The sequence below is a fragment of the Aptenodytes patagonicus genome, chromosome 3 (assembly GCF_965638725.1).
Source record: "Aptenodytes patagonicus chromosome 3, bAptPat1.pri.cur, whole genome shotgun sequence".
In the NCBI taxonomy this organism is placed as follows: Eukaryota; Metazoa; Chordata; class Aves; order Sphenisciformes; family Spheniscidae; genus Aptenodytes; species Aptenodytes patagonicus.
This window is the reverse complement of record NC_134951.1, coordinates 3,569,660-3,575,924: the sequence shown is the minus strand read 5'-3', so window position 1 is coordinate 3,575,924 and position 6,265 is coordinate 3,569,660.

The following is a 6,265-nucleotide window of genomic DNA, read 5'->3' as shown; positions in this document are numbered from 1 at the left end:
TGGTGCAGTCAACACACGTGAGGGACGGGATGCCATCCAGAGGGACCTGGACAAGCTGGAGAAGTGGGCCTGTGTGAACCTCATGAGGTTTAACAAGGCCAAGTGCAAGGTCCTGCACTTGGGTCGGGGCAACCCCCAGTATCAATACAGGCTGGGGGATGAAGGGGTTGAGAGCAGCCCTGCCGAGAAGGACTTGGGGGTCCTGGTGGATGAAAAGCTGGACATGAGCCAGCAATGTGCGCTCGCAGCCCAGAACGCCAAGCGTATCCTGGGCTGCATCCAAAGCAGCGTGGCCAGCAGGTTGAGGGAGGGGATTCTGCCCCTCTACTCTGCTCTGCTGAGACCCCACCTGCAGCACTGCGTCCAGCTCTGGAGCCCTCAGCATAAGAAAGACACAGACCTGTTGGAGCGGATCCAGAAGAGGGCCACGAAAATGATCAGGGGGATGGAACACGTCTCCTGTGAAGAAAGACTGAGAGAGTTGGGGTTGTTCAGCCTGGAGAAGAGAAGGCTTCGGGGAGACCTCATTGCAGCCTTTCAGTACTTAAAGGGGGCTTATAAGACAGATGGCAGCAAACTTTTTAGCAGGGCCTGTTGCGACAGGACAAGGGGGAATGGCTTTAAACTAAAGGGGGGTAGATTGAGACTAGATATGAGGAAGAAATTTTTTACACTGAGGGTGGTGAGACACTGGCCCAGGTTGCCCAGAGAGGTGGTGGATGCCCCATCCCTGGAAACATTCCAGGTCAGGCTGGACGGGGCTCTGAGCAACCTGCTCTAGTTGCAGATGTCCCTGCCCAGGGCAAGGGGGTTGGACTAGATGACCTTTAAAGGTCCCTTCCAACCCAAACTATTCTATGATTCTATGAACTATTGGAACTGTTACTGCTGGACAGGGTAGACTCTTTGATAATTTAAAGTATTTAAGTCAAGTCTGGATGCTTCTCATAAAGGCCTTCTCATCTCTCAAATAGAGGTTATAGACTTGGTGCTCAATCCTTTGAGTCAACTTCTCTGACAGCTCCTCTGCCTCAGCTCAGGCACTCTTTAGAGTGGTACCTGGATTCCTCTCCTGCTACGTCCCCAACAGAGAGAAGGCTGCAAAAAAACCTCAGAGATAACAAGCCTAGTGTGAGGGACAGAAGGTTAAGGCTGATGTGAAGAAATGTGCTGCAGATGTATTGGATTTTGGCTAAGGGATCACATAATGGATGACCAACCACATGGTCACATAACTTCCTCTGTGTGAAGTTGGATAGCAGAGGTTTCATAGGGTTTAGAAGTGTGTGACTTGCCTGTCTGCTATGGTTTAGTCTTTTTGAGATATCATTTTGACATTTGTGGCGGGAAATTGAAAAACAGGGGGCAGGCTGCCTGACACAGTCCTGATTGAGTAGAGTGGCCTCCATGGGGGGTTCAGTCTTTCCCGTGGATAAACTCCTACAAATTTTCCAGTAGATACGAGCTTACAGAGAGATGACCTTGTTGTTCTGAATCAAGGATCCCACAGGAATGGTCTCTGGACCCTGAGAGGTGTGCTGTCCACAGGTGGAAAAGCTGGAAAAGCAATGCTATATAAGGACGACTGTGTAATGGCTCAAACAGTAACCTTACATTTGGAAGATTCATGTTGAGGATCGGAGATGTAAAACTTGACGAACCTATTCTGGCAGTATCCCCAATCCCTGCCTTTCCGATAAAAGCCCTTTATGACTCTGATCTCTCTGCAAGTAATTGCTTTCTACAAAAGAAGGTGCTTAGTGCTGTAAGTGACATTGCTGCAGAGGTGCAATGGCTACGTAAGTAATGAATAAATATTGCTAGAAAACAAGAATCCCAGTCCATACAAAAGTGAGGTTTCCCACTGATTTTGTACCACTGAATCCAACTGATCAATTTTTTTGTTGTGTGTGTGTTTTCTTTACAAAAAGGAAGTGTGAAAGAAAGCAGGAAGGCTCTCGTAGGTGAATTATGAAAGAAAAAGTAAATTCCCATCATTTATCATTGGCGGGCTGCTTGTCTGTCCTTATTTCATGCCCAAATCCCAGTGATCCAGCTGTTGAGCATTCATCTGAGAATCTGACTTTGTCATGTGCCAATCTGGCTTTGTCAGCTTGAAAAGATTTGGGTTAGGACTCACCAGACTTTCCTGTTAAGATAGTGTTTCACTGAAAAATTTTTATGAATCTCAGCCATCTATGTCCTGAGTAAGTGACTATCAGGCAGCTGAGTAGTAACAAACATATACACAAATCCTTAAGAGCTGTCATCATCTTTACTCTAGTTCCGTTGATTTCCCTGGAGTTACCCAAAAGATAAATCTGATTCCAAATATGGCTGATGAGTGGGTGGGTTGATGAGTTGATGAGTGGTGAATGGAGTTACCTCCAGTTGGCAGCCGGTCACAAGCGGTGTTCCCCAGGGCTCAGTACTGGGGCCAGTCTTGTTTAATATCTTTATTGATGATCTGGATGAGGGGATTGAGTGCACCCTCAGTCAGTTTGCAGATGACACCAAGCTGGGCGGGAGTGTTGATCTGCTCGAGGGTAGGAAGGCTCTGCAGAGGGACCTGGACAGGCTGGATCGATGGGCCCAGGCCAACTGTATGAGGTTCAACAAGGACAAGTGCCGGGTCCTGCACTTTGGCCACAACAACCCCATGCAGTGCTACAGGCTTGGGGAAGAGTGGCTGGAAAGCTGCCCGGCAGAGAAGGACCTGGGGGTGTTGGTCGACAGCCGGCTGAACATGAGCCGGCAGTGTGCCCAGGCGGCCAAGAAGGCCAATGGCATCCTGGCCTGTATCAGCAATAGTGTGGCCAGCAGGAGTAGGGAAGTGATCGTGCCCCTGTACTCGGCACTGGTGAGGCCACACCTCGAATACTGTGTTCAGTTTTGGGCCCCTCACTACAAGAAGGACGTTGAGGTGCTGGAGCGTGTCCAGAGAAGGGCAACGAGGCTGGTGAGGGGTCTGGAGAACAAGTCTGATGAGGAGCGGCTGAGGGAACTGGGGTTGTTTAGCCTGGAGAAAAGGAGGCTGAGGGGAGACCTCATCGCTCTCTACAACTCCCTGAAAGGAGGTTGTAGCGAGGTGGGGGTCGGTCTCTTCTCCCAAGGAACAAGCGATAGGACGAGAGGAAATGGCCTCAAGTTGCGGCAGGGGAGGTTTAGATTGGATGTAAGGAAAAATTTCTTTACTGAAAGAGTGGTGAAACATTGGACCAGGCTGCCCAGGGAAGTGGTGGAGTCCCCATCCCTGGAGGTATTTAAAAGACGTGTAGATGAGGCGCTTAGGGACATGGTTTAGTGGGTGGTGGTGTTGGGTTGACGGTTGGACTCGATGATCTTAGAGGTCTTTTCCAACCTCAATGATTCTATGATTCTATGATTCTATGTGGGGTGGCTCAAGAAAGTTATCCAGATCTCCGCCGACCTTTATGCAAGAGGAAGATATTACCTCTTTGGCCTTGAGTGCATTCTCACTTATATGGGTATGATTTGAGAGGAGTGTCACTGAGTCAGGTTTATACCTGAGTTACATGGGCGCAAGCAAGAGAAGGATTGAGCAAACTGTGCCTAAAGCCCCCGTGGATTTGAGAGCCTTCTGCAGCAGCTTAGGTAGCTTTTCTTTCTATCCTTAGCAACACAGTCCTGATTAACCCTCCAAGCTGTGGTCAGTCATTTTGAGGACAGTTTGATTGACAGCACGTAACCTGCTAACGCTTTTCCCTGCATTGCCCCTTGCATTAGATCCTGGAGGTGGTTGGTTGGCTGTGTTGGGGTTTTTTTTAATTATTTGGTTGATTTATTTTTAATCTCTTGGATATTCTATACGCAAAAGTCATCCTGAGCAAGAGGCATGAAGCATTTCAATGTAAGTACAAAAATATGCATTGAGACTCCTCTGTTATGTATCTGTAAAGAGGCGTATTTGGGCAAGATGACCATTTTTGTTGCCTTGCCAGATATTCAGTAGAATCCCCTTCCCATTCTGAAACTACAAATGTACAATACAAAACTTCTCCCTGTGGAACTCTTTATATTTCATGCAAGATTTTTGTGGAAGGTTCTTTCTTCACGTTGTATACCGCTTCATAAGAGTAGATCTGACAGACCATCTAGGCTTGGGTGGGTAACCAACTCTATCACCCAAAACTTAAGGGACAATGTTCCTTTACACTGGTGATCCCTTAACAGTTTTGTGAAATTATTCCCAAAGAAAATGAGTATTGGGAAAATATGTTATGATTTGTCCTATATTTTAATTTTTTATACTTCTTTCAATATGATTTAACAGCTTGAAAAAAGTAGAATAAATCCTTGAGAAGCAGTTACATTTCTGGGAGTGCAGCCAGCATATTGTGGACCACCATTGGTCCAGGGACTACAATTTGTCTGGATAATGAGTTTGTTTGTTTGGAAATTATGCTGCCGGTGTCTGAAAGTTCTAATGTGGGACTCATGGAGAAAAAGTTAGAGCCACCTTTCTGAAAGCTGTTGAAAAATAGAGAAATTAGATTACTTTTTTTCTCCTAGAAGATAGAGTGATGGATTGACCTTTAACTGGGAAATAAATAAGTGAATAATTGCTTGGTGAACTAGGTACATGGAAATAATAAATCATACTGAAATCTTTGTCAGTGTGCATGGATATATAAAAGCAGAGATTTTTCAAAATAATAATCTTTCACATGTGCCTAATGTCTTTTCTCATTCAGCCTAGGTTAAACTTCCATTTATTGCAGGAGTGAATTTGTTGTAGTACAAAGTGCAAAAATATTTCTCTTAAGAGTAGCATAGTAAGAAAATAATGGTTTTATTCTAAAATGTGGAGAAAAACAGCATTTATAGTTTTTTGAGTGCTGCACCTCTGCAATCAATGACAAAATTCCCACTAATTGCAGTGGTCACCGAACTGGTTCTCCAAAGAGTAATTTGTGAATAGCGTGACTATTGTCTTGAAACTAGAACTTTATTCAGCTGCTGCAAGAAGTGTAACCAGGAGCATACTGAAGGAAACATGTCATTAGAAATACATTTATTGTTTTCTAAGTCATTTGTGAACACTAAAAAAATTCTTTCGTGTGAGAGATTTTTTTGAAGTTGCCGTAGAAAACTGACTATGTCAGTCTTATCGACTAAGAACATAATTTGGAAAGTAAATTGGATGTAGGTGCTTGTAGCCAGAACCACCTTCTGCACGCTACAGGACAAGCTACTGCATTCCTTATTAACAATTCAAATGGTTTGCTGCCTATACGTGAGCAGTAACTTCTGACCAGAAGATGACACCTCTAAATGCCATTTTGAGAGTCTCCATTTAAGTTTGAGTAACTAACTCAAAGTGAACTGTGGAATCGCTGTTCATATTCATGAAATAGACATTTGTCGTACTCATTAAAGCCAGTATTTTAGCAGCTGTAAATAGTGTTGTTTGGGTTTTTATCCATGTCAGAAAAAAAGCATCTTCTTTTTTGGCATAGTAGTTTCGTTCCATGTGGGGTCTGAATTTTTTAGTGACTGACTTCTTAGACAATGCATTTGATAAGGGTAAGCAAGAAAGAGTAGAGTCCAGTCTCCTTTCCACTTGTCTCCATCATGGCAAAGACATTAAAAACAGTTGGATTCCAAAAGATGGGTTTCAACCTCCAGACTTAAACACTAAAGCCCGGTTAGCTTTAAAAGTGAAGGACACGAGGTGCTCCGACACAAATTGGGCAGATCATTCTCCTCACATCTGTGCTTACCAGGCTGAATTCAGATTTTCCCACTGTTTAGCAGAACCAGCGTTTGTAGTTCTATCTGAGGTCTTATGGTAAGAAATATCACATTTGTTTGCATAACTGCCATGGATTTTAATCCAGATCTTGCCTTAGCACACTGTGGCATGGCCACATGCAGCTGTTCTGAAATGAGGCTACTCTGCCCCTCAGTACACTCAGGAGCGGTTGTGTGCTACAACGTGCAATCACTACATGAACAAATTCAGTTTGGTTTTGTTTTTTTGTTATACGCCAGTTCACAGGGTTAAAGGGTTACATGAGAATCTCAGCTCTCTGCTTGTAAAAATAAAACCGAAGTAATCACTGGCTCTGATCGTTTCAGAGAAAACCTCAAAAATATAAGCAAGGAAGACACAAAACTCAAAAGGACAAGAATACACAAATATCAGTTTTTGTGGGTTTTGCCTGGGGTCTGACTCATGACTTTTGTGCCTCAGGGGCGACTAACACTGACTGAATTCTCATTGGCATCTGCAGGACAAAGA